Here is a 10002-nt window from a genome sequence, read left to right as displayed (position 1 = left end):
GTCCCCCCCACAGTTTTATAATTGGAATATGATACAAAACAACGAGGCAACGGTGTGCTGTAGGACCATGCGGACATCTCTGAGCAGTCTGGTAGGCAGTTTGGAGTGTTTATCCGACTTTTAAAACATTGTATATTACTCAACATACATCACCAAAATATTGTGCAAAAGAAAGTTTCCACGCTGCCACGCTTTTCTTTTTTGTTTTTGGCAGAAATAACAAGTTTTGAAAAATGTCTATATCAGACATCCCCACACCCCTACACTGGTCCTTCTCTGCCATTTTTCAGTTTAGAAGCAGAATTAGCAGCCTTTCTTTTTAGCTATACAGTATTCATCATTGTGATAAATAACCCAAGTGTTTTCTCTCTTCCCCAGTTCCCCACACCCTCCTCCGGTCCTAAACTTAGAACCTCTCATCATGTTCTGTTCAGTCAGAGGACCAAGTCATCAGCCCTGAGTTTCCTGAGTTGCCGCCAGCGACCAATGCCTTGTGATGATTTGACAGTAGGAGTGAAGAATGAACAGTCACAATCTATATATAGCCATAAGGCTTGAGGCAAGCATTTCCTGGCTATATCGACCTCCCTCCTCCTTTTCTGCTAGCTTTTTTCTCCCTTTACTCTGACAATGACAATCAGCCCTACTGGGACCAGTGGCAATAAGCCTAATGTCCAAAATTAAGTAAGCAGGGAGGGGGGTTGGCTCAAAGAAACAATGTAGAGGAATTGACCAGGAAGGTTAAATAACAGTAAGGGGTGTTTGTATGTTATTTTCCACTTGTTATGCGCACTATGAGTAGCTAAATATAAACCGTGACCATGCTGAATCATTCTTTCAACCAGCCAGGCAGGAAGTCAGAGATGACTGTTATTGTCTTATTTCATTTATTAAGTAAGCAAGGGCTCACTCCCAAAAGAGCCATTTGGGTTAGTTGAAGACAGACAGACTAGCGCTATTGTCTGTGTGTAAGCTCCTGTTGTTCTTAATACTCAACTATCAAGGTATCTTGCGGTGCAATAAAAGTGGTGTTCTATAATGGTGTAACTGAAATTATTGGTAAACAATTAAATGGCATCATAATAACATGCAACACCTTAGATGTAGCCTAATTACATACCATTTTAATACACTTTATACACATGTAAAGCTTTGCGATAGAGTATTCAATATTTCCCATTGAATAGGCTAGCGTAGAGCAATTTGTCATAAACCTCTCCACGTTCTGAGTGCAATTACGCACTACATGTCCCAGAGACCATAATGTTTTACGTAGCGATGTAGGATTGTGTTGTGAACAACATTAGCGTGAACAACTACTGGAATCGGTGGTTTGCCTTCAAAATACAAGTCCCGATTGAAACATGCAAACGGATATAGTAGAATCATTCCACAATTTGACTAAATAATGCTAAACAAGTTTGAAATGCTGTTATATAAATAAAAAAAAGACAAAAATTCGTTATTTTACACAAAAAAACAAACATCTGTTGAAAAAGCACCGTGGACGTATTCGACTTCAGAATTGCATTGGGGGGGAAATACTTATATTGCAATGTACAGCCTTCTGTGAAATGGGGTATCAGCCTACTCAGTGAAACCCACAGATTAAAATTCTAAAGAGTTTTCATCAAATATTAGCGTCGTAGCTCCTATTGTAGCACTATAACTGTGGGAAATCAGCTCACTAGTCAGCCTATTGGGCGTATTGGATGTTCATTGCAATTTACAGCCTTCCCTATGGATCTTGGGTCCATGAAATGGGGTATCAGCCTACTCAGTATAATAAGAGGTACGATGCTAGTATTTGTGTTTAAACTCTTTAGAATTGTAATCTGTGCGTGTCACTGAGTAGGCTGATACCCCATTTCATGGACCCAAGATCCATAGGTATTTTTTGTGTCAAATGAACTAATTATTGCATTTTGTTGAGTTTATATAACAAGTTCCAAACTTGTTTAGCATTATCTAGTCCAATTGTGGCATGATTTCACTATTGTTATCCGTTTCAATGGGGACTTTTATTTCAAAGGCGAACCGCCGAATCCACTATTGTTGCTCACTCTAATGTTGTTCACAACACACCGGTGCGATCTGTCACTCCTCCCCAACATTTTGCCGGAGAATAGAATCGGAGTAGGCAGGGTCTGGGTGCAGAGGCAGAATTGCACCGTACTACGTCTGGGAATATTCGTGCACGGTGGAGAACGCGCCTCACAGCACCTCTGCTTTGAATAGTAGGTTTGTATTTGTATTTGTTAATTATTTAATAAATGCTGGGTTTTCTGAGGTGGTGAAGCCTCGCTTAACAAATCCAACGAGTTTCAATTCAACAGTAGCCTAACCGACTGCTATTCATGGATAATCTTCTCCGGTAAGTGTTCTCCGGACTCCATCTAAGAATGTAGAAAGTTGCGCCTTAATGTCAAACAGGTCCGTTTATTTCTAATGGCAGAGGTGTGTGTTTGGTTTGCTATGGGCAAATTCCGAAACATAGATTTTTTTTATTTATTTATTCTGCTGCAGCACCACCAGGCAAGGAAGGTGGGCTTCGAACAGTCCCATTGAATGAACCAACGATTTTGGGAATATTGATGATGGGGGAGATAGGGGACTTGGGCTGCAGGGAGCCTGCTATTTGATGAAAGGCCTTTGCTGCTTGAACTAATTGGAGCGCTGAATCAAAGTTTCTGCTCAATGAGGCTAGTAGGCAATTTGATATATTGGTCAATGCAGCAGTTATAATTTTGGGCAGCAATTCAAAGTTGAATGCAGCAGTCTACATCGTGTTTGTTGATCTGCGTTTGTCATGAGTTCTCAGTTTTCGCTGAGAAGCAAATTAATTTGTCTCAATATATGTTAAGGCTCTTTGCTATTTCTTTGTATGCTTTTCAAAAATTCACATGTTTTATGGATAGGAAGACAGAATTGTCATACATGGAATTACTGTAAAGAAGTTTAGCTTTACACTTTGAAGACAAATGTAGAGATTAGAGTGTGGGCCTCCATTATATAGCATTTGTCTGTCTATTATCTTCAAGCCTGACCTCTTTAGTTTAGTCAATTAATTGAGTTTATAGTAAATTAAATGACGTACTTGCAACACAATCTTTATAATAGTGACATTCATCTGGTGTTGAGATGCAAATGCACTTCCTGCATTGGCACAGAGATAAACTGGTCCCATAGCCACACAGCAAGACCAGCAGCAGGTTACAGTAGGCCTATTCTATTCTATTCTACAATAGCATCCTGATGGTATATTGAGATGCCCATTGTTCCCCGCAATGGCCGCCATAATATAAGCATAATATAACATAAGCATAATATAACAGGAGTATAGTATAACAGAAGCATATCAGTAGGGTTGAGGTCAGATTGATGACTGGGCCAGTTGTCTCTTAGTCAAAGACTTCATGTACCCTGTCATTAGACAGACAAACAGCATTGGCTTTATTGACAGCAACAGGCTTAGAGGTTTCTTCCTACCACTGGCCTAGCAGGCTGGCACTTTCTGTTCCCCAGTGCCAAGAGAAACACCCTCCCTCGTTCTGTGTATATCTCTACTGTGTTTGTAGTCATTGTCTGTCTGTGTGTGTGTGTGTGTGTGTGTGTGTGTGTGTGTGTGTGTGTGTGTGTGTGTGTGTGTGTGTGTGTGTGTGTGTGTGTGTGTGTGTGTGTGTGTGTGTGTGTGTGTGTGTGTGTGTGTGTGTGTTTGTGTTGTGTAGTCTGTGTATGTCTACTGGAATTAGAAGAGGAACTCGTGGTTTAAACTTTCTCAGATTTTCTGGCCAGTTTGGACGTATGCACGGCAGACAAGAATACTACTGTAGCATAACAATCATCACATTGTTTTGACCACATGTTGGATCTGAGAATCAACTTCCCTCGGGGAGTCTGTTATCCTCTCGTGGACTATATCACACTGAGTTTATTGACCGAGAGTAGTTAGTTCATCTGAATGTCTTGAAATAGACAACCCACTGGGGCAAAACTGGTTGAATCAATGTTGTTTCCACATCATTTCAACCCCCCCAGAAATCTATGTGATGACTTTGAATCAACATGGAAAACTGATTTTCGAAAACAAATTTGAACCTAAATCCAATGACATAGTGATTTTTGTTGTTGAATTCACGTACAGTAGGTTAACAACTCAAACAAATGTAAATGAAAACTAGACCTTGAACTGAAGTCTGTGCCCAGTGGGATGCCTTTATGTCAGTCAAGTTGAAACTGGCTATTGGTTTAATTAGACACAGGTGCAATATGCAGAAGTCGTTCCGCCTCTTCCTAGTTGCTAGAATTCGAATACCTAATTTCAGTTTGTGACAAAATAAGCAAATATTGTGTAGAGAATCATTGTACCAACTAAACCGATGTGAAATATAATTTCAATAACAAAAAATATTGTATTTTCAGCTCTTTGAAAAGCTGGTGTTCAAAAGCGAAAGTAAAAGACGCAAAAACAAAACTTAATAACGAGAAGCTTAGAAATGGCATACATAGAACAGATCTACCGCTTCTTAGACTTGCTTTCAATAAGAATGAAAGATCTATAACTCACATTTCTATGTGAATTTGGTCGAGTCAACCCAAAAGTTACATATTGCAGCATTAACTGCTGCGTTTGTTAATACCAGTTTATTACACCCTCAGGTCAAATTTATGGATTAATCAGCTAGACACTAATAATGTTTGTGTCGGACAAAATTGATTGAAGCAGACAATGCGGCACATGTCTGTGATATATTTTACCCCTGCATTAGTGGTGTATGATGTTCATATTTATAATTAGCTGTAGGGTACTGGCAGCTGTTGTGGAGAAGACTTGAAGTACACTTCAGCACACACCACTACATTCTCCTAACACACAATGTAAAGAAGAAATTGTTTTGTACAGGTGAAAGCTTTTATTCACACACCTTCTGAGTGACATGACCTCACTTCATTTGTGGACAATTCCACGATAATAGAATTGCACTGAGACTCCGATTTTTCACTTAAAATGTATGTCAAACAAAAACCTTGATTTCAAAGTTTAACAAACCATACAACTATGCACAAGGACTACTTTTAAGAATTTACATGCAACATTTTACAAAAACACATTTACTGGCAGAACTGTGCAGATGCAAAGTTTGGTAACAGAATTTCAGAAAGATCATGGTGATGTCTCGTTAAAAGGTACACAGATATACATGGACTACCATTCCAAAAGGTTGGGGTCACTTAGAAATGTCCTTGTTTTTGAAAGAAAAGATCATTCTTTTGTCCATTAAAATAACATAAAATTGATCAGAAATACAGTGTAGACATTGTTAATGTTGTAAATGACTATTGGAGCTGGCAACGGTTGATTTTTTATGGAATATCTACATAGGAGTACAGAGGTCCATTATTAGCAACCATCCAGTAGAGCTCAGTAGAGTACAGTTCAGTAGAGTACAGTTCAGTAGAGCTCAGTAGAGCTCAGTAGAGTACAGTTCAGTAGAGCTCAGTAGAGTAAAGTTCAGTAGAGCTCAGTAGAGTACAGTTCATTAGAGTACAGTTCAGTAGAGCTCAGTAGAGTATAGTTCAGTAGAGTACAGTTCAGTAGAGCTCAGTAGAGTAAAGTTCAGTAGAGCTCAGTAGAGTACAGTTCAGTAGAGTACAGTTCAGTAGAGCTCAGTAGAGTATAGTTCAGTAGAGTACAGTTCAGTAGAGCTCAGTAGAGTATAGTTCAGTAGAGCTCAGTAGAGTATAGTTCAGTAGAGCTCAGTAGAGTATAGTTCAGTAGAGCTCAGTAGAGTATAGTTCAGTAGAGCTCAGTAGAGTAAAGTTCAGTAGAGCTCAGTAGAGTAAAGTTCAGTAGAGCTCAGTAGAGTACAGTTCAGTAGAGCTCAGTAGAGTACAGTTCAGTAGAGCTCAGTAGAGTATAGTTCAGTAGAGCTCAGTAGAGTACAGTTCAGTAGAGCTCAGTAGAGTATAGTTCAGTAGAGCTCAGTAGAGTATAGTTCAGTAGAGCTCAGTAGAGTATAGTACTGTAGAGCTCAGTAGAGTACAGTTCAGTAGAGCTCAGTAGAGTATAGTTCAGTAGAGCTCAGTAGAGTATAGTTCAGTAGAGCTCAGTAGAGTACAGTTCAGTAGAGCTCAGTATAGTATAGTACAGTAGAGCTCAGTAGAGTATAGTACAGTAGAGCTCAGTAGAGTATAGTACAGTAGAGCTCAGTAGAGTACAGTTCAGTAGAGCTCGGTAGAGTATAGTATATTAGAGCTCAGTAGAGTATAGTTCAGTAGAGCTCAGTAGAGTACAGTATAGTAGAGCTCAGTAGAGTATAGTACAGTAGAGCTCAGTAGAGTATAGTTCAGTAGAGCTCAGTAGAGTATAGTACAGTTCAGTAGAGCTCAGTAGAGTATAGTAAAGTTCAGTAGAGCTCAGTAGAGTATAGTACAGTAGAGCTCAGTAGAGTATAGTACAGTAGAGCTCAGTATAGTATAGTTCAGTACAGTAGAGTAGAGTTCAGTGGAGTATAGTATAGTTCGGTACAGTAGAGCTCAGTATAGCTTAGTATAGTTCAGTAGAGCTCAGTAGAGTATTGTATAGTTCACTAGAGCTCAGTAGAGTATAGTATAGTTCAGTAGAGTATAGTATAGTTTAGTACAGTAGAGCTCAGTGGAGTATAGTATAGTTCAGTACAGTAGAGCTCAGTATAGCATAGTATAGTTTAAAAGAGCTTGGTAGAGCTCAGCAGAGTATTGTATAGTTCAGTAGAGCTCGGTAAAGTATAGTATGGTTCAGTAGAGCTCAGTAGAGTATTGTTCAGTAGAGCTCAGTAGAGTATAGTACAGTAAAGCTCAGTGGAGTATAGTTCAGTAGAGCTCAGTAGAGTATAGTTCAGTACAATAGAGCTCAGTGGAGTATAGTTCAGTACAGTAGAGCTCAGTATAGCATAGTATAGGTCAGTACAGTAGAGCTCAGTGGAGTATCGTTCAGTTCAGTACAGTAGAGCTCAGTATATTATAGTTCAGTACAGTAGAGCTCAGTATATTATAGTTCAGTACAGTAGAGCTCAGTGGGGTATTATTTAGTACAGTGGAGCTTTGTGGAGTATAGTTCAGCACAGTACAGTAGAGCTCAATAGAGTATAGTATAGTTCAGTATAGTACAGTAGAGCTCAGTATAGTATAGTTCAGTACAGTAGAGTAGAGCTCAGTGGAGTATAGTATAGTTCAGTACAGTAGAGCTCTGTAGAGTATAGTGTAGTTCAGTACAGTACAGTAGAGCTCAGTGGAGTATAGTATAGTTCAGGTCAGTAGAGTACATTATAGTGTACTCAACTCTAGTGTGCTCTACTGTGTACTGAACTCTACTGTACTGAAGTGTATTGAACTATAATCACATTTTCTTTACTGTACTGAACTATACTCAACTTTGCTTTACTGTACTTTACTGAACTCTACTCTACTTTTCTTTACTGTACTCTACTGTACTCTACTGTGCTATACTGTACTGTACTGTACTGTACTCTACTGTGCTGTACTGTACTGTACTGTACTGTACTGTGCTGTACTGTACTCTACTGTGCTGTACTGTGCTGTACTGTACTGTACTCTACTGTGCTGTACTGTACTGTACTGTACTCTACTGTGCTGTACTGTGCTGTACTCTACTCTACTGTGCTGTACTGTACTGTACTCTACTGTGCTGTACTGTACTCTACTGTGCTCTACTGTGCTGTACTGTACTGTACTGTACTTTTCTTTACTGTACTCTACTGTGCTATACTGTTCTGTACTGTACTGTACTGTACTCTACTGTGCTGTACTGTACTGTACTGTACTCTACTGTGCTGTACTGTGCTGTACTCTACTGTACTCTACTGTGCTGTACTGTACTGTACTCTACTGTGCTGTACTGTACTCTACTGTGCTGTACTGTGCTGTACTCTACTGTACTTTACTGTGCTGTACTGTACTCTACTGTGCTGTACTGTACTCTACTGTGCTGTACTCTACTGTACTCTACTGTGCTGTAATGTACTCTACTGTGCTGTACTGTACTCTACTGTGCTGTACTCTACTGTACTCTACTGTACTATCATAAGGTGAATGCACCAATTTGTAAGTCGCTCTGGATAAGATGTAAATGACGTAAATGTAAATGTACTGTACTGTACTGTACTGTACTGTACTGTGCTGTGCTGTACTTTACTGTGCTGTGCTGTTCTGTACTGTACTCTACTGTACTCTACTGTACTGTACTGTACTCTACTGTGCTGTACTGTACTCTACTGTACTCTACTGTGCTGTACTGTACTGTACTCTACTGTACTGTGCTGTGCTGTACTTTACTGTGCTGTCCTGTACTCTACTGTACTCTACTGTGCTGTACTGTACTCTACTGTGTTGTACTGTGCTGTACTCTACTGTGCTGTACTGTACTGTACTCTACTGTGCTGTACTGTACTCTACTGTACTCTACTGTGCTGTACTGTGCTGTACTGTACTCTACTGTACTGTGCTGTGCTGTACTCTACTGTGCTGTACTGTACTCTACTGTGCTGTACTGTACTGTACTCTACTGTGCTGTACTGTACTCTACTGTACTCTACTGTGCTGTACTGTGCTGTACTGTACTCTACTGTACTGTACTGTGCTGTACTGTACTCTACTGTGCTGTGCTGTACTGTACTGTACTGTACTGCACTGTACTCTGCTGTACTGTACTGTACTCTACTCTGCTGTACTCTACTGTGCTGTACTGTACTGTACTCTACTGAGCTGTACTGTACTGTACTCTACTGTGTTGTACTGTGCTGTACTCTACTGTACTGTACTGTACTCTACTGTGCTGTACTGTACTGTACTGTACTATACTGTACTGTACTGTGCTCTGCTGTACTGTACTGTACTGTACTCTGCTGTACTCTACTGTACTCTACTGTGCTGTACTGTACTGTACTGTACTCTACTGTGCTGTACTCTACTGTGCTGTACTGTACTCTACTGTGCTGTACTGTACTGTACTGTACTGTACTGTACTGTGCTGTACTGTACTCTACTGTACTCTACTGTGCTCTAATGTGCTGTACTGTACTGTACTGTGCTGTACTGTGCTCTGCTGTACTGTACTGTACTCTACTCTGCTGTACTCTACTGTACTCTACTGTGCTGTACTGTACTGTACTGTACTCTGCTGTACTCTACTGTACTGTACTCTACTGTACTGTACTGTACTGTGCTCTGCTGTACTGTACTGTACTCTACTCTGCTGTACTCTACTGTGCTGTACTGTACTGTGCTGTACTGTACTCTACTGTGCTGTACAGTACTCTACTGTGCTGTACAGTACTCTACTGTACTGTACTCTACTGTGCTGTACTCTACTGTGCTGTACTGTACTCTACTGTGCTGTACTGTACTGTACTGTGCTGTACTGTACTCTACTGTACTCTACTGTGCTGTACTCTACTGTACTGTACTGTGCTGTACTGTACTGTGCTGTACTGTACTCTACTGTACTGTACTCTACTGTGCTGTACTCTACTGTACTCTACTGTGTTGTACTTTGCTGTACTGTACTGTACTCTACTGTGTTGTACTGTACTTTACTGTACTGTACTCTACTGTACTCTGCTGTACTCTACTGTACTGTACTCTACTGTACTCTACTGTGCTGTACTGTACTGTACTCTGCTGTGCTGTTCTGTACTCTACTCCACTCTACTGTGCTGTACTGTACTCTACTGTACTCTGCTGTACTCTACTGTACTGTACTCTACTGTACTCTACTGTGCTGTACTCTACTGTACTCTACTGTGCTGTACTGTACTCTACTGTGCTGTATTGTACTGTACTGTGCTGTACTGTACTGTACTGTACTCTACTGTACTGTACTCTACTGTGCTGTACTCTACTGTACTCTACTGTGCTGTACTGTACTCTACTGTACTCTACTGTGCTGTACTGTACTCTACTGTACTGTGCTGTGCTGTACTCTACTGTACTGTCCAAACTTGT

General features: G+C 40.3%; 1 protein-coding gene across 3 annotated transcripts in view; it reads left to right on the top strand.

Annotated features, from left to right (window-relative positions):
- Window positions 1-2113: 2113 nt before the first annotated feature.
- The window catches only part of LOC106570566 (phosphoprotein associated with glycosphingolipid-enriched microdomains 1), a 112031-nt gene continuing 104142 nt past the window's right edge, over window positions 2114-10002 (top strand). Inside the window, exon 1 of one of the 3 annotated variants that reach the window (XM_014143017.2) lies at window positions 2114-2237. The gene's annotated coding sequence lies outside the window, so the exon portion shown is untranslated. Of the gene's footprint in view, window positions 2242-2263; window positions 2375-10002 lie in introns of those variants that run through there. The other 2 variants (XM_045694943.1, XM_045694944.1) reach the window with 2 other exon arrangements.

This window comes from Salmo salar, chromosome ssa14, assembly GCF_905237065.1.
Source record: "Salmo salar chromosome ssa14, Ssal_v3.1, whole genome shotgun sequence".
In the NCBI taxonomy this organism is placed as follows: domain Eukaryota; kingdom Metazoa; phylum Chordata; class Actinopteri; order Salmoniformes; family Salmonidae; genus Salmo; species Salmo salar.
The sequence above is the reverse complement of the archived record's forward strand: the minus strand, read 5'-3'. Positions and strand labels throughout refer to the sequence as shown.